General features: G+C 64.5%; 15 non-coding genes across 15 annotated transcripts; 9 read left to right on the top strand and 6 right to left on the bottom strand.

The window, feature by feature from the left end:
* Positions 1-589: 589 nt before the first annotated feature.
* TRNAG-GCC lies at positions 590-660 on the bottom strand. Its single transcript has one exon. It is a non-coding gene; the product is annotated as a tRNA-Gly (tRNA).
* Positions 661-1,577: 917 nt separating this feature from the next.
* On the bottom strand, positions 1,578-1,660 carry TRNAL-CAG. The gene has a single exon. It is a non-coding gene; the product is annotated as a tRNA-Leu (tRNA).
* Positions 1,661-2,265: 605 nt separating this feature from the next.
* On the top strand, positions 2,266-2,337 carry TRNAD-GUC. The gene has a single exon. It is a non-coding gene; the product is annotated as a tRNA-Asp (tRNA).
* Positions 2,338-3,118: 781 nt separating this feature from the next.
* On the top strand, positions 3,119-3,190 carry TRNAG-UCC. Its single transcript has one exon. It is a non-coding gene; the product is annotated as a tRNA-Gly (tRNA).
* Positions 3,191-3,483: 293 nt separating this feature from the next.
* TRNAE-CUC lies at positions 3,484-3,555 on the top strand. The gene has a single exon. It is a non-coding gene; the product is annotated as a tRNA-Glu (tRNA).
* Positions 3,556-8,494: 4,939 nt separating this feature from the next.
* TRNAG-GCC lies at positions 8,495-8,565 on the bottom strand. Its single transcript has one exon. It is a non-coding gene; the product is annotated as a tRNA-Gly (tRNA).
* A 917-nt stretch (positions 8,566-9,482) lies between these two features.
* On the bottom strand, positions 9,483-9,565 carry TRNAL-CAG. The gene has a single exon. It is a non-coding gene; the product is annotated as a tRNA-Leu (tRNA).
* Positions 9,566-10,170: 605 nt separating this feature from the next.
* On the top strand, positions 10,171-10,242 carry TRNAD-GUC. The gene has a single exon. It is a non-coding gene; the product is annotated as a tRNA-Asp (tRNA).
* Positions 10,243-11,023: 781 nt separating this feature from the next.
* Positions 11,024-11,095, top strand: TRNAG-UCC. Its single transcript has one exon. It is a non-coding gene; the product is annotated as a tRNA-Gly (tRNA).
* Positions 11,096-11,388: 293 nt separating this feature from the next.
* On the top strand, positions 11,389-11,460 carry TRNAE-CUC. Its single transcript has one exon. It is a non-coding gene; the product is annotated as a tRNA-Glu (tRNA).
* Positions 11,461-16,398: 4,938 nt separating this feature from the next.
* On the bottom strand, positions 16,399-16,469 carry TRNAG-GCC. Its single transcript has one exon. It is a non-coding gene; the product is annotated as a tRNA-Gly (tRNA).
* Positions 16,470-17,386: 917 nt separating this feature from the next.
* Positions 17,387-17,469, bottom strand: TRNAL-CAG. Its single transcript has one exon. It is a non-coding gene; the product is annotated as a tRNA-Leu (tRNA).
* A 605-nt stretch (positions 17,470-18,074) lies between these two features.
* On the top strand, positions 18,075-18,146 carry TRNAD-GUC. The gene has a single exon. It is a non-coding gene; the product is annotated as a tRNA-Asp (tRNA).
* Positions 18,147-18,927: 781 nt separating this feature from the next.
* TRNAG-UCC lies at positions 18,928-18,999 on the top strand. Its single transcript has one exon. It is a non-coding gene; the product is annotated as a tRNA-Gly (tRNA).
* Positions 19,000-19,292: 293 nt separating this feature from the next.
* TRNAE-CUC lies at positions 19,293-19,364 on the top strand. Its single transcript has one exon. It is a non-coding gene; the product is annotated as a tRNA-Glu (tRNA).
* The last annotated feature ends 643 nt before the right edge of the window (positions 19,365-20,007 follow it).

The raw sequence follows: 20,007 nt of genomic DNA, 5'->3' as shown, positions 1-20,007 counted from the left end.
ACTTATGGAGGATGAGCGCAATGCACTGAATCTGGACCGTGCGTATGCGATGGTATTGTCCGTGTGCTTTTTAATTTACTCGTGTGGTTTAAGAACTGTGTGACCCTCCAGGAGAAGGTGATGTGTGCGCCAGTCTTAAGAGACTCGCTGTCCTTGCTATGGGTTGGGCAGCCACGACAGCTTCTCAGGGTGCGGGGAGCCAGAGAGCGAGGCAACGTGGTGAAATGCGAAGAGAAGAGGTGCGGCGGGCGAGTGCAAGCGTGTGGCGCCGGGTGGTATTCCTTGAGGTGAAATGCGTGTGCGGACTGAGGCGGCGGCAGGCCAGCGAAGAGAATGGGAATGGGGACCAGGTAGGTGTGTGGCGGCAGCGGGGCTGAGCTGAGCTGGAAAGGTGTCTGGGGGTGGGGGGGCGTGGACGACCGGTTTCCTGGGCCGGGGCGAGAGAGGTGCGGGGAACCGGCAGAGGAGGGTTGCGCTGGCTGAGGGGGCGGAGCTGGTGTGGGACAGGCGCTTGGGGCTCGGGTGGAAGGAGGCAGAGTGGAGCGCCGCCAGGCATTTGGGGCTGCAGGGCCAAAAGGGGACGGTGGGCTGCATGGGCCGGGAATCGAACCCGGGCCTCCCGCGTGGCAGGCGAGAATTCTACCACTGAACCACCCATGCACTGGGGGCAGGGGCCCACAGAGGCTCCCACAGTGGCGCTGGCCACCGGCGGCCGGGCCCTGGTCACCGCCCACCGCCGTGGGCATCTGCGGGGTTTGAGCGCGCACCAGGGGCCCGATGGGGCCGGGAGCCGACGGTCCACCCGTAGGAGAGGCTCGGGTCACGTCGAGGCCACTGGGGCGCGCGCGCGCGCCCGCTCAGGGACAGGGGCGGGTACGCCGGGTCCTGCGCTTTCTCTGTCGCCCAGGGCGGCGGGACGGGCTGTCGGTGTCGCCAGAGGAAGCCAGGAGAGGGAGCGGCCATGGCCCGCGCCCGGACGCCAGGCGGGGGCCGCGAGGGTGTGTGGAAAGGACGGGATGTCGGGCGGTGTGGCTCTGGTTGCAGAAGTGCGCGGCTCGGAGAGCGTGTCGCTGTCCTCGCGGCAGGAGCTGGAGGGTGAAATGGGGCGGGGGGGGGGTGCCGAACGCTTGGGTGAGGGTGGTGCAAACGGGGGTGGGCTGTGTTGCAGGGAGGAGGGGACGGAGAGGGGTGCGGCAGGGGGAGGGGCGGAGGAGAAAGGCGCGGGAAAGCGAGGAAGGTGGACAGCGAGGTACTGAAGCGTCCAGGTGTGGGGGCCCAGTCAGAGGGATGTGTGAGTTGGCGGGGACTGGGTCTGTGCGGATGTCAACTGGCAGAGGGTGGAGGGCGCTGGCTCCTGGTACTGGGGTATTTCTGCGACGCCAGCGCGTGAGCAGGAAGAAGGCATGTGCCTGAGCAGTTGCTGCGTTTGAGAGGCGTGCGTCAAGGGCGCGGGAGTTTGGAGAGCGGGCGCGAGCGCGAGCGCGAGCGCGAGCGCGAGGCAGGAAGGCAGAGTAAGGCGGACAAGGGTCGCGGTGGGCTTTGCCCGGGCGCCTGGCGGGCGGGCCAAAAGGTGAGCTTGTCAGGAGTGGGATTCGAACCCACGCCTCCAGGGGAGACTGCGACCTGAACGCAGCGCCTTAGACCGCTCGGCCATCCTGACGGCGGACCTGGGCGCGGCGCCGCTCGCCTGGCTGCGACGCGGCGCCAACGCCGGCGCCCTCGGCCGGCGCCTTGCCCGGTGCGCAAAAGGCCCGCCGCGCGGTCAGAGGGGGCGAGCCGTGCGAGCAGGCGCGGCTCGCTCCGGCGTCGACGCCCCTACTCCTCCGGGCCCCCGCTCCCGCACGCCCCCGCCCCGGACCCAGCCGGGGCCGCATCGGGCCCGCCTGCCGCCGGCCCCCACCCGCGCCTCTCCTCGCGCGCTGCAGCACGGCGCGCGCCCTCCACCTCCTCGCAGCCTTGCTCGCTCGCCCGCGCCTCTTCGTCCAGGCGCCATCCCCGATTCCCGCGCTGGAGGCAGCAGGGAGGGCGCACTGGGAGGTTCCACTGCACCGAGGTACACGTCGGGGTGCGGCTCTGGGTCCGGGCGGGGTCGGAGGGTGCTTTGTTGGGAGTCGCGGCAGGCTGGCTTCGGCGACGGCGGCGGGGGTGCGGTGTGTGTGGGGGGCGGGCACGTGGGGGCCGCCTGCGGTGGGCAGGGGGAGGAAGGCGGGACTAGGCGTCGGCGGGTCGCAGAGGGGTCTGCCACCCGGGCCACCGTCACCGCCGTCCTCGTTAGTATAGTGGTGAGTATCCCCGCCTGTCACGCGGGAGACCGGGGTTCGATTCCCCGACGGGGAGGCAGCTGCCCTTTTTGGCCACCGCCTGGGTCCCCGCCGCCCCATGCGGGACCCAGCCTCTGGCGCCCAGGGGCCCTTCTTCTCCTCTCTCCGCCCTCCAGCCGGGCGCCCTCTCGTGCCCGGCCCGCATGGGCCCCATGCCCCGTCCCCCTTTCGCCCTCCCCCAGGGGCCACCCTGCACCCTGGCTCCCTTGACCACCCCCGCTCCCCCCCACCACAGGCACACACCGCCTCCTTCGCCTTTCTCCTCGCTGGCCTCTCGCTCGCCTAAGCGGAGCGGCCTCCTCGCGCCCCCACAGCTCCCGTCGAGCGTCGCCCCCCAAATTGGGAGTCGGAATGGGCTCCCTACGACGACGGCGGCGGCGCACAGGCCCGTGGGCCGTGTGGGGGCCGGAATGGTGAGGGTGGGGTTGGGAAGGGCAGGCGTAACGGTGAGTGCGCCGCGTGTGCCGGCTGTGGCCTCGCCGGGTCCCTGGTGGAGAAGCGCTCTGGTGAGCAGGGTGCCGGACGACCCGTCGAGCCCGCTGGGCGGGCGGCGGGCGTGCAGCCGAGGGCCCAGGGGCAGCAAGGCAGCTAGAGCGCCACCAGAGAGAGGCAGGAGGCGGGCGGTCCGGAGCAGCTGCGCCGGGCTTGCTCATGTGGGGCCCTTGGGCGGCCTCGGCTGGCGCCTTGGCAGCGCGGAGCTGAGGACGCGAGGGGCGTCGGGGCAGGGCTGCGCCGGGCGTGGGCGGCGCGCTCGTGGCAGCCCCGGGCCGGCGTGGCGGGGCTGCCGGGGCCGAGCGGCGTTGGTGGTATAGTGGTGAGCATAGCTGCCTTCCAAGCAGTTGACCCGGGTTCGATTCCCGGCCAACGCACTAGGCCGACCTTTTGCCGGGGTCCAGGTGCGGGGCCTTGGCCGGTGGGCTGCGTGCGTGCGTGCCTGCGGGCCTGCGTCCGTGTGTGCGTGTGGCGGGGGCAAGGGGGCGCGCGGGGCTGGAGGCCGCTGCAAGCAGGAGGAGCGCTGCCAGGGCACGCCGATTGCCAGGGGCGGCGGGTGGCTGGTCTTTGTTTTAAGCCGCAGGCGGCCCGGGCGCCAAGGTAGCGCCCAGAGTGCTTGCGACCCAGGCGCTGGGTCCACTTGGCGCAAGCTTGGCGCGCAGGCCGTGGCTCCCTGGTGGTCTAGTGGTTAGGATTCGGCGCTCTCACCGCCGCGGCCCGGGTTCGATTCCCGGTCAGGGAAGCCTTTCTCCTTTCGCGCTGCCTGCCAACCTTGCCGGCGCCTTCACACCTCCCCTTTTGACCAACAGACTCGCTCGCTTCTCGTGCGGCCCGACCCCTCCGCCCATCCGGCCTTTGGGCCTCGCTCGCCGCCTTCAGGCCTTCAGCTTCTCCCCTCCTCTCCCTTGCGCGACGCTCGCCTCGCTCCCGGTCTTCCTCAGCCCCAGACTCGCCTGGCCACGACAGCCTCTCCCCTCCGGTGGCCGCCGGCAGACACACCAACAACACGCCGCGCGCCCGCGCGAGAACACAGCCCCACACACAGACACAGACACGCACCCACGCACCCACTACGCGTACACACATACCCAGTCGTTTCTGCCCCGCCCCCCGAACGGACTAGGGCTCTCCAGCAGCGCTGCTTCCGCCAAGCCGAGCCACGCGGCTCACGCGCCACTTCTGCTCTCCCTGCTGGGGCATCTGCGCCCACCGGTTCGGCCACTTACGAGGGTCTGCGTTCTGTGACGTCGCCACTCAGGCGGTCAAGCGCTCTTGCTTTTCCACGGCGTGCCTGGCCTCGGGCGCCGGCCCGTGATTGGGCTCCACGGGTGTTAGTGGCTTATGACCGGGAAGGGGGTGTGGAGCTTGTGGGGGCCGAGGCTCCAGGCAAGGCGTTGGGGAGGCAGGGGTGTGAAAACGAATCTTTTTGAAAAATAAAAACGGTTTTTTATTGATCCACGAGGTTTGTGCATATTTATGGGGGACCTGCAGAGAATGTGTAAGGATCCAGTCAGGGCGTCCATCACCTTGACTATTTGTCACTACTATTGATATGTGTTGAACACCTTTCAGGTCTTCTCTTCTAGCTGTGTTGAAATATACACGTCATTGTTAATTAACTATATTCGCTACAATCTTCTGTGGGAAATCAGAACTTATTCCTTCTGTGTAACTGTCTGTCTGTACCCTTTAACAACCCCTCTTCATTCTCCCACCCCACCCCCGCCGCCCCCCTCAAACCCCATGCCCCACCCCCTCGCACCCTCCCCAGGCTCTCCCTCCAGGAGATCAACTTCTTTAGCTCCCACATATGCGTGAGAACATGTATGTTTGTCTTTCTGTGGCTGGCATATTTCACTTAACACAATGATCTTCGGTTTTATCCATGTGGCTGCAAACGATGGGATTCCATCCTTTTCTATGGCCGAATAGTATTCCATGGTGTATATCTACACCGCATTTTGTGTATCCATTCACCCGTTGATGGCCACTTAGGTCGATTCCGTGCTTTGGCCTTGGCGAGTAGTGCTGCAGTAAACATGGAGGTGCAGGTATCCCTTTGACGTATGGATTTCTGTTCCTTTGGATGCAGACCCAGCAGCGGGCTTGCTGGATCTATGGGAGGTCTAGTTGTAGGCTTCTGAGCAGTCTCCCTACTGTTCTGTACCCATTTACAGTCCCACCCCAACAATGCAGGAGGGTTCCCCTTTCTCCACATCCTCGCCAGCATCTGTCATTGCCTGTCTTTTCGATGTGAGCCATTTCAACTGGGGTGACAGATGATATATCACATTGTGGTTTTGATTTGCATCTCTCCGATGCTTAGTGGCGTTGAGCATTTGTTCATATACCTGTCAGCCATGTGTGTGCCTTCTTTTGAGAAATGCCTGTTCAGATCTTTTGCCCAGTTTTGAATCGGATTGCTCATTTTTGGTTTTTGGTTTGTTGTGTTGTGTTTTCTTGTACCATTGGGTTGTTTGAGCTCTTTATGCATTCCGGTTATTAACTCCTTGTCAGATGGACAGCTTGCAAATACTTTCTCCCATTCCGTGGGTTGTGTCTCTTCACTTTTCTGACTGTTTCCTTTGCTGAGCAGAAGTTTTTTTTGTTTTGTGCTTTTTGTGTTTGTTTCTGTGTTTGTTTTAACTTGATGCGGTCCCAATGGACTATTTGTGCTTTGGCTGCCTGTGCTTTCGAGGTCTTACACGAAAACTCTCTGCCCAGACCAACGTCCTGAAGCATTTGTCCAATGTTTCCTTCTAGTAGTTTCAAAGTTTCGGGTCTTAGGCCTAAGCCTTTAATCCATTTTGATTTGATTTCTGCGTACACTGAGATATAGGGGTCTAGTCTCATTCTTCTGCAAATATTAGTAGATGTCCAGTTTTTCCCCCACACCGTTTATTGAGAAGACTGTCCCTTGCCCATTGTACGCTCTTGGCACCGTCGTCGAAGGTGCCTTGGTTGCAAATGCCTGGGTTTATCTCTGGGTTCTCTACTCTGTTCCATTGGTCTACGTGTCTGCTTTTATACCAGTCCTATGCTGTTTCGGTTCCTATAGCTCTGCAGTACAGTTGCAAGTCGGGTAGTTTGATGGCTCCAGCTGTGTTCTTTGTGCTCAGGATTGCTTTGGCCATTCCGGGTCTTTTTCTTTTTACAAGTGGTTCCGTACCAAATTTAGGATTTCCGCCCCTACCCCTTCCCCCCCTCCCCCCCGGCCCCATTTCTGTGGGGATTGACATTCCCACCAACAGTGCGTAAGAGTTCCCTTTTCTCCGGATCCCGGCCCGCGTCTGTTACTTTTAAGTGCTAGCCATTCTAACTGGGTGCAGACGATAGCTCATTGTGGTTTTGCTTGTCATTTCCCTGTCGATGAGGGACGTTGAGCATTTTCTCATAATCCTGTTGGCCATTCGTCTGTCTTCTTTTGAGAAGTGTCTGTCTACTCATGAGCTTTGCCCGCTTTTTAACGGGATTTTTTGTGGTGTTTGGCTGTCGAGTTGTCTGGGTTGCTTTGTGTGTGCTGGATATGCAAATGAGGCTTGAGAGGTCCGACTCGCTAGATCTACCGGGCAGCGGAGGCGGAAGCGCGGAGATTGAGGAGCCGGTTGGGAAAACCGCACAGCCAGGCCGACCGGCGGGGGCGTGGGGAGATGCGTGTCCGGATAGACGTGTAGCCGGCATCCGATGGGCATTTCATTCCCGACGCTCTCCATCTGGTCTCCGGACGGCAAAGAACATGCCGAGAACGCCCCTACGTCCGGCGCCTAGATTTCATTTCTGATCGTTTCCCCTTCCCGCCTTACCTGCTGTCTACTACCCGGCTCTCCAGCCGCTGCCCGTCGCCATCTCTATCCATCTCATTCTGTGGCTGCTCCCCAAAGTACACTGCAGGGCTCAGTGTGCTTCATGCCAGAACTTTATTCGCAGGTCCAGCTGACGTCCAACGTACTGCACTAATCTGCGTTGTGACTGACGGCGGCGGGGACCTTGAGGCCTCGGTATCACGTGGAGAGACGAGCCCCTGTCGGGACAGGGGAGCTTGCCATCACCGGGGAAGGTTCTCTCGCGAGTGTGCCGTGGGTGGGTGTGAGTGAGTGGCGGCGATGGACGTGCGTGTCCCTTCCCGTGGGTGTCATCTCACACGGCCCAGGGCAAAGGGCATGACACCATAAAGGGGAGGGACGCCCGCCCACAGTGCTGGGAGTGGGGATGTGTCGGGGGTGTTGGGTGGGTTGCAGGGTGTGAGGTGTGGGATGGGAGAAGGAGTCCAGGGTGTCCGGGTGGAGCTCGGGACTCGCTGGAAAGGGCTGGGGGTGCGGCTGGCCAGTCAGGCGGGGCTTCTGCAGACGCCTGGGGCGGGTGGGCCCGCGTGATCTCGGGTGGCCGCGGAGGTGGCGGGTGTCTCCGGAGCCTGTGGGAGGCCGGGAGAGGGGGGACGCGAGTTCGTTAGAGCAGGACGTGTGAGACAGAGGCGCGGGAAAGGTGGGTCCCGGTGTGTGTGTGTGTGTGTGTGTGTGTGTGTGTGTGTGTGTGTGTGTGTGTGTGTTGAGGCTGGCGGGGGCGGGGGCGGGGTGTTTGGGGACGGCGGATTGAGTTGTGTGTGGGGGAGAAGGAGAGGTGGGGGCAGTGTCGGAGGTGGCGGAGGGAGGGCGAGACTGGAGGCTGGCAGGAACAGCAGATTGCCAGCCTGTGTGTGAGTGGGCTGTGGTCCAGGCAAGATCCAAGATGGAAGCCCGTGCGGTCAGAGAGGACCCCCGCGGGCGAGACTGGGGTGCTGGGCCGCCATACGGTCAGGCTAACGAGTGAGGCTGGGGGTGAAGGCCGGTGGGGGAGCAGGCAAGGGTAAGGCTGAGAGCAAGAGAGAGCGGGTCTGGGCACGGTCCGAAAAGGGTAGGGGATGCAACTGGATCCGAGACCTAAATAACCCCGCATCAGGACACACATTCACAGTCTCAGGTGTGTGTTTGGGGCTGAGAGTAGAAGAGACCCGAGGGACAGATACGCAACTGCACGGACGTTGACAAAAGCTGCGGATTGGGGTTCGGGTGGGGGGGTTCTCGGTGGCGGTGGGTGGTGCGTGGCGGACTGGGAGACTTATGGAGGATGAGCGCAATGCACTGAATCTGGACCGTGCGTATGCGATGGTATTGTCCGTGTGCTTTTTAATTTACTCGTGTGGTTTAAGAACTGTGTGACCCTCCAGGAGAAGGTGATGTGTGCGCCAGTCTTAAGAGACTCGCTGTCCTTGCTATGGGTTGGGCAGCCACGACAGCTTCTCAGGGTGCGGGGAGCCAGAGAGCGAGGCAACGTGGTGAAATGCGAAGAGAAGAGGTGCGGCGGGCGAGTGCAAGCGTGTGGCGCCGGGTGGTATTCCTTGAGGTGAAATGCGTGTGCGGACTGAGGCGGCGGCAGGCCAGCGAAGAGAATGGGAATGGGGACCAGGTAGGTGTGTGGCGGCAGCGGGGCTGAGCTGAGCTGGAAAGGTGTCTGGGGGTGGGGGGGCGTGGACGACCGGTTTCCTGGGCCGGGGCGAGAGAGGTGCGGGGAACCGGCAGAGGAGGGTTGCGCTGGCTGAGGGGGCGGAGCTGGTGTGGGACAGGCGCTTGGGGCTCGGGTGGAAGGAGGCAGAGTGGAGCGCCGCCAGGCATTTGGGGCTGCAGGGCCAAAAGGGGACGGTGGGCTGCATGGGCCGGGAATCGAACCCGGGCCTCCCGCGTGGCAGGCGAGAATTCTACCACTGAACCACCCATGCACTGGGGGCAGGGGCCCACAGAGGCTCCCACAGTGGCGCTGGCCACCGGCGGCCGGGCCCTGGTCACCGCCCACCGCCGTGGGCATCTGCGGGGTTTGAGCGCGCACCAGGGGCCCGATGGGGCCGGGAGCCGACGGTCCACCCGTAGGAGAGGCTCGGGTCACGTCGAGGCCACTGGGGCGCGCGCGCGCGCCCGCTCAGGGACAGGGGCGGGTACGCCGGGTCCTGCGCTTTCTCTGTCGCCCAGGGCGGCGGGACGGGCTGTCGGTGTCGCCAGAGGAAGCCAGGAGAGGGAGCGGCCATGGCCCGCGCCCGGACGCCAGGCGGGGGCCGCGAGGGTGTGTGGAAAGGACGGGATGTCGGGCGGTGTGGCTCTGGTTGCAGAAGTGCGCGGCTCGGAGAGCGTGTCGCTGTCCTCGCGGCAGGAGCTGGAGGGTGAAATGGGGCGGGGGGGGGGTGCCGAACGCTTGGGTGAGGGTGGTGCAAACGGGGGTGGGCTGTGTTGCAGGGAGGAGGGGACGGAGAGGGGTGCGGCAGGGGGAGGGGCGGAGGAGAAAGGCGCGGGAAAGCGAGGAAGGTGGACAGCGAGGTACTGAAGCGTCCAGGTGTGGGGGCCCAGTCAGAGGGATGTGTGAGTTGGCGGGGACTGGGTCTGTGCGGATGTCAACTGGCAGAGGGTGGAGGGCGCTGGCTCCTGGTACTGGGGTATTTCTGCGACGCCAGCGCGTGAGCAGGAAGAAGGCATGTGCCTGAGCAGTTGCTGCGTTTGAGAGGCGTGCGTCAAGGGCGCGGGAGTTTGGAGAGCGGGCGCGAGCGCGAGCGCGAGCGCGAGCGCGAGGCAGGAAGGCAGAGTAAGGCGGACAAGGGTCGCGGTGGGCTTTGCCCGGGCGCCTGGCGGGCGGGCCAAAAGGTGAGCTTGTCAGGAGTGGGATTCGAACCCACGCCTCCAGGGGAGACTGCGACCTGAACGCAGCGCCTTAGACCGCTCGGCCATCCTGACGGCGGACCTGGGCGCGGCGCCGCTCGCCTGGCTGCGACGCGGCGCCAACGCCGGCGCCCTCGGCCGGCGCCTTGCCCGGTGCGCAAAAGGCCCGCCGCGCGGTCAGAGGGGGCGAGCCGTGCGAGCAGGCGCGGCTCGCTCCGGCGTCGACGCCCCTACTCCTCCGGGCCCCCGCTCCCGCACGCCCCCGCCCCGGACCCAGCCGGGGCCGCATCGGGCCCGCCTGCCGCCGGCCCCCACCCGCGCCTCTCCTCGCGCGCTGCAGCACGGCGCGCGCCCTCCACCTCCTCGCAGCCTTGCTCGCTCGCCCGCGCCTCTTCGTCCAGGCGCCATCCCCGATTCCCGCGCTGGAGGCAGCAGGGAGGGCGCACTGGGAGGTTCCACTGCACCGAGGTACACGTCGGGGTGCGGCTCTGGGTCCGGGCGGGGTCGGAGGGTGCTTTGTTGGGAGTCGCGGCAGGCTGGCTTCGGCGACGGCGGCGGGGGTGCGGTGTGTGTGGGGGGCGGGCACGTGGGGGCCGCCTGCGGTGGGCAGGGGGAGGAAGGCGGGACTAGGCGTCGGCGGGTCGCAGAGGGGTCTGCCACCCGGGCCACCGTCACCGCCGTCCTCGTTAGTATAGTGGTGAGTATCCCCGCCTGTCACGCGGGAGACCGGGGTTCGATTCCCCGACGGGGAGGCAGCTGCCCTTTTTGGCCACCGCCTGGGTCCCCGCCGCCCCATGCGGGACCCAGCCTCTGGCGCCCAGGGGCCCTTCTTCTCCTCTCTCCGCCCTCCAGCCGGGCGCCCTCTCGTGCCCGGCCCGCATGGGCCCCATGCCCCGTCCCCCTTTCGCCCTCCCCCAGGGGCCACCCTGCACCCTGGCTCCCTTGACCACCCCCGCTCCCCCCCACCACAGGCACACACCGCCTCCTTCGCCTTTCTCCTCGCTGGCCTCTCGCTCGCCTAAGCGGAGCGGCCTCCTCGCGCCCCCACAGCTCCCGTCGAGCGTCGCCCCCCAAATTGGGAGTCGGAATGGGCTCCCTACGACGACGGCGGCGGCGCACAGGCCCGTGGGCCGTGTGGGGGCCGGAATGGTGAGGGTGGGGTTGGGAAGGGCAGGCGTAACGGTGAGTGCGCCGCGTGTGCCGGCTGTGGCCTCGCCGGGTCCCTGGTGGAGAAGCGCTCTGGTGAGCAGGGTGCCGGACGACCCGTCGAGCCCGCTGGGCGGGCGGCGGGCGTGCAGCCGAGGGCCCAGGGGCAGCAAGGCAGCTAGAGCGCCACCAGAGAGAGGCAGGAGGCGGGCGGTCCGGAGCAGCTGCGCCGGGCTTGCTCATGTGGGGCCCTTGGGCGGCCTCGGCTGGCGCCTTGGCAGCGCGGAGCTGAGGACGCGAGGGGCGTCGGGGCAGGGCTGCGCCGGGCGTGGGCGGCGCGCTCGTGGCAGCCCCGGGCCGGCGTGGCGGGGCTGCCGGGGCCGAGCGGCGTTGGTGGTATAGTGGTGAGCATAGCTGCCTTCCAAGCAGTTGACCCGGGTTCGATTCCCGGCCAACGCACTAGGCCGACCTTTTGCCGGGGTCCAGGTGCGGGGCCTTGGCCGGTGGGCTGCGTGCGTGCGTGCCTGCGGGCCTGCGTCCGTGTGTGCGTGTGGCGGGGGCAAGGGGGCGCGCGGGGCTGGAGGCCGCTGCAAGCAGGAGGAGCGCTGCCAGGGCACGCCGATTGCCAGGGGCGGCGGGTGGCTGGTCTTTGTTTTAAGCCGCAGGCGGCCCGGGCGCCAAGGTAGCGCCCAGAGTGCTTGCGACCCAGGCGCTGGGTCCACTTGGCGCAAGCTTGGCGCGCAGGCCGTGGCTCCCTGGTGGTCTAGTGGTTAGGATTCGGCGCTCTCACCGCCGCGGCCCGGGTTCGATTCCCGGTCAGGGAAGCCTTTCTCCTTTCGCGCTGCCTGCCAACCTTGCCGGCGCCTTCACACCTCCCCTTTTGACCAACAGACTCGCTCGCTTCTCGTGCGGCCCGACCCCTCCGCCCATCCGGCCTTTGGGCCTCGCTCGCCGCCTTCAGGCCTTCAGCTTCTCCCCTCCTCTCCCTTGCGCGACGCTCGCCTCGCTCCCGGTCTTCCTCAGCCCCAGACTCGCCTGGCCACGACAGCCTCTCCCCTCCGGTGGCCGCCGGCAGACACACCAACAACACGCCGCGCGCCCGCGCGAGAACACAGCCCCACACACAGACACAGACACGCACCCACGCACCCACTACGCGTACACACATACCCAGTCGTTTCTGCCCCGCCCCCCGAACGGACTAGGGCTCTCCAGCAGCGCTGCTTCCGCCAAGCCGAGCCACGCGGCTCACGCGCCACTTCTGCTCTCCCTGCTGGGGCATCTGCGCCCACCGGTTCGGCCACTTACGAGGGTCTGCGTTCTGTGACGTCGCCACTCAGGCGGTCAAGCGCTCTTGCTTTTCCACGGCGTGCCTGGCCTCGGGCGCCGGCCCGTGATTGGGCTCCACGGGTGTTAGTGGCTTATGACCGGGAAGGGGGTGTGGAGCTTGTGGGGGCCGAGGCTCCAGGCAAGGCGTTGGGGAGGCAGGGGTGTGAAAACGAATCTTTTTGAAAAATAAAAACGGTTTTTTATTGATCCACGAGGTTTGTGCATATTTATGGGGGACCTGCAGAGAATGTGTAAGGATCCAGTCAGGGCGTCCATCACCTTGACTATTTGTCACTACTATTGATATGTGTTGAACACCTTTCAGGTCTTCTCTTCTAGCTGTGTTGAAATATACACGTCATTGTTAATTAACTATATTCGCTACAATCTTCTGTGGGAAATCAGAACTTATTCCTTCTGTGTAACTGTCTGTCTGTACCCTTTAACAACCCCTCTTCATTCTCCCACCCCACCCCCGCCGCCCCCCTCAAACCCCATGCCCCACCCCCTCGCACCCTCCCCAGGCTCTCCCTCCAGGAGATCAACTTCTTTAGCTCCCACATATGCGTGAGAACATGTATGTTTGTCTTTCTGTGGCTGGCATATTTCACTTAACACAATGATCTTCGGTTTTATCCATGTGGCTGCAAACGATGGGATTCCATCCTTTTCTATGGCCGAATAGTATTCCATGGTGTATATCTACACCGCATTTTGTGTATCCATTCACCCGTTGATGGCCACTTAGGTCGATTCCGTGCTTTGGCCTTGGCGAGTAGTGCTGCAGTAAACATGGAGGTGCAGGTATCCCTTTGACGTATGGATTTCTGTTCCTTTGGATGCAGACCCAGCAGCGGGCTTGCTGGATCTATGGGAGGTCTAGTTGTAGGCTTCTGAGCAGTCTCCCTACTGTTCTGTACCCATTTACAGTCCCACCCCAACAATGCAGGAGGGTTCCCCTTTCTCCACATCCTCGCCAGCATCTGTCATTGCCTGTCTTTTCGATGTGAGCCATTTCAACTGGGGTGACAGATGATATATCACATTGTGGTTTTGATTTGCATCTCTCCGATGCTTAGTGGCGTTGAGCATTTGTTCATATACCTGTCAGCCATGTGTGTGCCTTCTTTTGAGAAATGCCTGTTCAGATCTTTTGCCCAGTTTTGAATCGGATTGCTCATTTTTGGTTTTTGGTTTGTTGTGTTGTGTTTTCTTGTACCATTGGGTTGTTTGAGCTCTTTATGCATTCCGGTTATTAACTCCTTGTCAGATGGACAGCTTGCAAATACTTTCTCCCATTCCGTGGGTTGTGTCTCTTCACTTTTCTGACTGTTTCCTTTGCTGAGCAGAAGTTTTTTTTGTTTTGTGCTTTTTGTGTTTGTTTCTGTGTTTGTTTTAACTTGATGCGGTCCCAATGGACTATTTGTGCTTTGGCTGCCTGTGCTTTCGAGGTCTTACACGAAAACTCTCTGCCCAGACCAACGTCCTGAAGCATTTGTCCAATGTTTCCTTCTAGTAGTTTCAAAGTTTCGGGTCTTAGGCCTAAGCCTTTAATCCATTTTGATTTGATTTCTGCGTACACTGAGATATAGGGGTCTAGTCTCATTCTTCTGCAAATATTAGTAGATGTCCAGTTTTTCCCCCACACCGTTTATTGAGAAGACTGTCCCTTGCCCATTGTACGCTCTTGGCACCGTCGTCGAAGGTGCCTTGGTTGCAAATGCCTGGGTTTATCTCTGGGTTCTCTACTCTGTTCCATTGGTCTACGTGTCTGCTTTTATACCAGTCCTATGCTGTTTCGGTTCCTATAGCTCTGCAGTACAGTTGCAAGTCGGGTAGTTTGATGGCTCCAGCTGTGTTCTTTGTGCTCAGGATTGCTTTGGCCATTCCGGGTCTTTTTCTTTTTACAAGTGGTTCCGTACCAAATTTAGGATTTCCGCCCCTACCCCTTCCCCCCCCTCCCCCCCGGCCCCATTTCTGTGGGGATTGACATTCCCACCAACAGTGCGTAAGAGTTCCCTTTTCTCCGGATCCCGGCCCGCGTCTGTTACTTTTAAGTGCTAGCCATTCTAACTGGGTGCAGACGATAGCTCATTGTGGTTTTGCTTGTCATTTCCCTGTCGATGAGGGACGTTGAGCATTTTCTCATAATCCTGTTGGCCATTCGTCTGTCTTCTTTTGAGAAGTGTCTGTCTACTCATGAGCTTTGCCCGCTTTTTAACGGGATTTTTTGTGGTGTTTGGCTGTCGAGTTGTCTGGGTTGCTTTGTGTGTGCTGGATATGCAAATGAGGCTTGAGAGGTCCGACTCGCTAGATCTACCGGGCAGCGGAGGCGGAAGCGCGGAGATTGAGGAGCCGGTTGGGAAAACCGCACAGCCAGGCCGACCGGCGGGGGCGTGGGGAGATGCGTGTCCGGATAGACGTGTAGCCGGCATCCGATGGGCATTTCATTCCCGACGCTCTCCATCTGGTCTCCGGACGGCAAAGAACATGCCGAGAACGCCCCTACGTCCGGCGCCTAGATTTCATTTCTGATCGTTTCCCCTTCCCGCCTTACCTGCTGTCTACTACCCGGCTCTCCAGCCGCTGCCCGTCGCCATCTCTATCCATCTCATTCTGTGGCTGCTCCCCAAAGTACACTGCAGGGCTCAGTGTGCTTCATGCCAGAACTTTATTCGCAGGTCCAGCTGACGTCCAACGTACTGCACTAATCTGCGTTGTGACTGACGGCGGCGGGGACCTTGAGGCCTCGGTATCACGTGGAGAGACGAGCCCCTGTCGGGACAGGGGAGCTTGCCATCACCGGGGAAGGTTCTCTCGCGAGTGTGCCGTGGGTGGGTGTGAGTGAGTGGCGGCGATGGACGTGCGTGTCCCTTCCCGTGGGTGTCATCTCACACGGCCCAGGGCAAAGGGCATGACACCATAAAGGGGAGGGACGCCCGCCCACAGTGCTGGGAGTGGGGATGTGTCGGGGGTGTTGGGTGGGTTGCAGGGTGTGAGGTGTGGGATGGGAGAAGGAGTCCAGGGTGTCCGGGTGGAGCTCGGGACTCGCTGGAAAGGGCTGGGGGTGCGGCTGGCCAGTCAGGCGGGGCTTCTGCAGACGCCTGGGGCGGGTGGGCCCGCGTGATCTCGGGTGGCCGCGGAGGTGGCGGGTGTCTCCGGAGCCTGTGGGAGGCCGGGAGAGGGGGGACGCGAGTTCGTTAGAGCAGGACGTGTGAGACAGAGGCGCGGGAAAGGTGGGTCCCGGTGTGTGTGTGTGTGTGTGTGTGTGTGTGTGTGTGTGTGTGTGTGTGTGTGTTGAGGCTGGCGGGGGCGGGGGCGGGGTGTTTGGGGACGGCGGATTGAGTTGTGTGTGGGGGAGAAGGAGAGGTGGGGGCAGTGTCGGAGGTGGCGGAGGGAGGGCGAGACTGGAGGCTGGCAGGAACAGCAGATTGCCAGCCTGTGTGTGAGTGGGCTGTGGTCCAGGCAAGATCCAAGATGGAAGCCCGTGCGGTCAGAGAGGACCCCCGCGGGCGAGACTGGGGTGCTGGGCCGCCATACGGTCAGGCTAACGAGTGAGGCTGGGGGTGAAGGCCGGTGGGGGAGCAGGCAAGGGTAAGGCTGAGAGCAAGAGAGAGCGGGTCTGGGCACGGTCCGAAAAGGGTAGGGGATGCAACTGGATCCGAGACCTAAATAACCCCGCATCAGGACACACATTCACAGTCTCAGGTGTGTGTTTGGGGCTGAGAGTAGAAGAGACCCGAGGGACAGATACGCAACTGCACGGACGTTGACAAAAGCTGCGGATTGGGGTTCGGGTGGGGGGGTTCTCGGTGGCGGTGGGTGGTGCGTGGCGGACTGGGAGACTTATGGAGGATGAGCGCAATGCACTGAATCTGGACCGTGCGTATGCGATGGTATTGTCCGTGTGCTTTTTAATTTACTCGTGTGGTTTAAGAACTGTGTGACCCTCCAGGAGAAGGTGATGTGTGCGCCAGTCTTAAGAGACTCGCTGTCCTTGCTATGGGTTGGGCAGCCACGACAGCTTCTCAGGGTGCGGGGAGCCAGAGAGCGAGGCAACGTGGTGAAATGCGAAGAGAAGAGGTGCGGCGGGCGAGTGCAAGCGTGTGGCGCCGGGTGGTATTCCTTGAGGTGAAATGCGTGTGCGGACTGAGGCGGCGGCAGGCCAGCGAAGAGAATGGGAATGGGGACCAGGTAGGTGTGTGGCGGCAGCGGGGCTGAGCTGAGCTGGAAAGGTGTCTGGGGGTGGGGGGGCGTGGACGACCGGTTTCCTGGGCCGGGGCGAGAGAGGTGCGGGGAACCGGCAGAGGAGGGTTGCGCTGGCTGAGGGGGCGGAGCTGGTGTGGGACAGGCGCTTGGGGCTCGGGTGGAAGGAGGCAGAGTGGAGCGCCGCCAGGCATTTGGGGCTGCAGGGCCAAAAGGGGACGGTGGGCTGCATGGGCCGGGAATCGAACCCGGGCCTCCCGCGTGGCAGGCGAGAATTCTACCACTGAACCACCCATGCACTGGGGGCAGGGGCCCACAGAGGCTCCCACAGTGGCGCTGGCCACCGGCGGCCGGGCCCTGGTCACCGCCCACCGCCGTGGGCATCTGCGGGGTTTGAGCGCGCACCAGGGGCCCGATGGGGCCGGGAGCCGACGGTCCACCCGTAGGAGAGGCTCGGGTCACGTCGAGGCCACTGGGGCGCGCGCGCGCGCCCGCTCAGGGACAGGGGCGGGTACGCTGGGTCCTGCGCTTTCTCTGTCGCCCAGGGCGGCGGGACGGGCTGTCGGTGTCGCCAGAGGAAGCCAGGAGAGGGAGCGGCCATGGCCCGCGCCCGGACGCCAGGCGGGGGCCGCGAGGGTGTGTGGAAAGGACGGGATGTCGGGCGGTGTGGCTCTGGTTGCAGAAGTGCGCGGCTCGGAGAGCGTGTCGCTGTCCTCGCGGCAGGAGCTGGAGGGTGAAATGGGGCGGGGGGGGGGTGCCGAACGCTTGGGTGAGGGTGGTGCAAACGGGGGTGGGCTGTGTTGCAGGGAGGAGGGGACGGAGAGGGGTGCGGCAGGGGGAGGGGCGGAGGAGAAAGGCGCGGGAAAGCGAGGAAGGTGGACAGCGAGGTACTGAAGCGTCCAGGTGTGGGGGCCCAGTCAGAGGGATGTGTGAGTTGGCGGGGACTGGGTCTGTGCGGATGTCAACTGGCAGAGGGTGGAGGGCGCTGGCTCCTGGTACTGGGGTATTTCTGCGACGCCAGCGCGTGAGCAGGAAGAAGGCATGTGCCTGAGCAGTTGCTGCGTTTGAGAGGCGTGCGTCAAGGGCGCGGGAGTTTGGAGAGCGGGCGCGAGCGCGAGCGCGAGCGCGAGCGCGAGGCAGGAAGGCAGAGTAAGGCGGACAAGGGTCGCGGTGGGCTTTGCCCGGGCGCCTGGCGGGCGGGCCAAAAGGTGAGCTTGTCAGGAGTGGGATTCGAACCCACGCCTCCAGGGGAGACTGCGACCTGAACGCAGCGCCTTAGACCGCTCGGCCATCCTGACGGCGGACCTGGGCGCGGCGCCGCTCGCCTGGCTGCGACGCGGCGCCAACGCCGGCGCCCTCGGCCGGCGCCTTGCCCGGTGCGCAAAAGGCCCGCCGCGCGGTCAGAGGGGGCGAGCCGTGCGAGCAGGCGCGGCTCGCTCCGGCGTCGACGCCCCTACTCCTCCGGGCCCCCGCTCCCGCACGCCCCCGCCCCGGACCCAGCCGGGGCCGCATCGGGCCCGCCTGCCGCCGGCCCCCACCCGCGCCTCTCCTCGCGCGCTGCAGCACGGCGCGCGCCCTCCACCTCCTCGCAGCCTTGCTCGCTCGCCCGCGCCTCTTCGTCCAGGCGCCATCCCCGATTCCCGCGCTGGAGGCAGCAGGGAGGGCGCACTGGGAGGTTCCACTGCACCGAGGTACACGTCGGGGTGCGGCTCTGGGTCCGGGCGGGGTCGGAGGGTGCTTTGTTGGGAGTCGCGGCAGGCTGGCTTCGGCGACGGCGGCGGGGGTGCGGTGTGTGTGGGGGGCGGGCACGTGGGGGCCGCCTGCGGTGGGCAGGGGGAGGAAGGCGGGACTAGGCGTCGGCGGGTCGCAGAGGGGTCTGCCACCCGGGCCACCGTCACCGCCGTCCTCGTTAGTATAGTGGTGAGTATCCCCGCCTGTCACGCGGGAGACCGGGGTTCGATTCCCCGACGGGGAGGCAGCTGCCCTTTTTGGCCACCGCCTGGGTCCCCGCCGCCCCATGCGGGACCCAGCCTCTGGCGCCCAGGGGCCCTTCTTCTCCTCTCTCCGCCCTCCAGCCGGGCGCCCTCTCGTGCCCGGCCCGCATGGGCCCCATGCCCCGTCCCCCTTTCGCCCTCCCCCAGGGGCCACCCTGCACCCTGGCTCCCTTGACCACCCCCGCTCCCCCCCACCACAGGCACACACCGCCTCCTTCGCCTTTCTCCTCGCTGGCCTCTCGCTCGCCTAAGCGGAGCGGCCTCCTCGCGCCCCCACAGCTCCCGTCGAGCGTCGCCCCCCAAATTGGGAGTCGGAATGGGCTCCCTACGACGACGGCGGCGGCGCACAGGCCCGTGGGCCGTGTGGGGGCCGGAATGGTGAGGGTGGGGTTGGGAAGGGCAGGCGTAACGGTGAGTGCGCCGCGTGTGCCGGCTGTGGCCTCGCCGGGTCCCTGGTGGAGAAGCGCTCTGGTGAGCAGGGTGCCGGACGACCCGTCGAGCCCGCTGGGCGGGCGGCGGGCGTGCAGCCGAGGGCCCAGGGGCAGCAAGGCAGCTAGAGCGCCACCAGAGAGAGGCAGGAGGCGGGCGGTCCGGAGCAGCTGCGCCGGGCTTGCTCATGTGGGGCCCTTGGGCGGCCTCGGCTGGCGCCTTGGCAGCGCGGAGCTGAGGACGCGAGGGGCGTCGGGGCAGGGCTGCGCCGGGCGTGGGCGGCGCGCTCGTGGCAGCCCCGGGCCGGCGTGGCGGGGCTGCCGGGGCCGAGCGGCGTTGGTGGTATAGTGGTGAGCATAGCTGCCTTCCAAGCAGTTGACCCGGGTTCGATTCCCGGCCAACGCACTAGGCCGACCTTTTGCCGGGGTCCAGGTGCGGGGCCTTGGCCGGTGGGCTGCGTGCGTGCGTGCCTGCGGGCCTGCGTCCGTGTGTGCGTGTGGCGGGGGCAAGGGGGCGCGCGGGGCTGGAGGCCGCTGCAAGCAGGAGGAGCGCTGCCAGGGCACGCCGATTGCCAGGGGCGGCGGGTGGCTGGTCTTTGTTTTAAGCCGCAGGCGGCCCGGGCGCCAAGGTAGCGCCCAGAGTGCTTGCGACCCAGGCGCTGGGTCCACTTGGCGCAAGCTTGGCGCGCAGGCCGTGGCTCCCTGGTGGTCTAGTGGTTAGGATTCGGCGCTCTCACCGCCGCGGCCCGGGTTCGATTCCCGGTCAGGGAAGCCTTTCTCCTTTCGCGCTGCCTGCCAACCTTGCCGGCGCCTTCACACCTCCCCTTTTGACCAACAGACTCGCTCGCTTCTCGTGCGGCCCGACCCCTCCGCCCATCCGGCCTTTGGGCCTCGCTCGCCGCCTTCAGGCCTTCAGCTTCTCCCCTCCTCTCCCTTGCGCGACGCTCGCCTCGCTCCCGGTCTTCCTCAGCCCCAGACTCGCCTGGCCACGACAGCCTCTCCCCTCCGGTGGCCGCCGGCAGACACACCAACAACACGCCGCGCGCCCGCGCGAGAACACAGCCCCACACACAGACACAGACACGCACCCACGCACCCACTACGCGTACACACATACCCAGTCGTTTCTGCCCCGCCCCCCGAACGGACTAGGGCTCTCCAGCAGCGCTGCTTCCGCCAAGCCGAGCCACGCGGCTCACGCGCCACTTCTGCTCTCCCTGCTGGGGCATCTGCGCCCACCGGTTCGGCCACTTACGAGGGTCTGCGTTCTGTGACGTCGCCACTCAGGCGGTCAAGCGCTCTTGCTTTTCCACGGCGTGCCTGGCCTCGGGCGCCGGCCCGTGATTGGGCTCCACGGGTGTTAGTGGCTTATGACCGGGAAGGGGGTGTGGAGCTTGTGGGGGCCGAGGCTCCA

This window comes from Lemur catta, chromosome 3, assembly GCF_020740605.2.
Source record: "Lemur catta isolate mLemCat1 chromosome 3, mLemCat1.pri, whole genome shotgun sequence".
Lineage (NCBI taxonomy): Eukaryota > Metazoa > Chordata > Mammalia > Primates > Lemuridae > Lemur > Lemur catta.
This window is presented reverse-complemented; position numbering and strand designations above follow the sequence as displayed.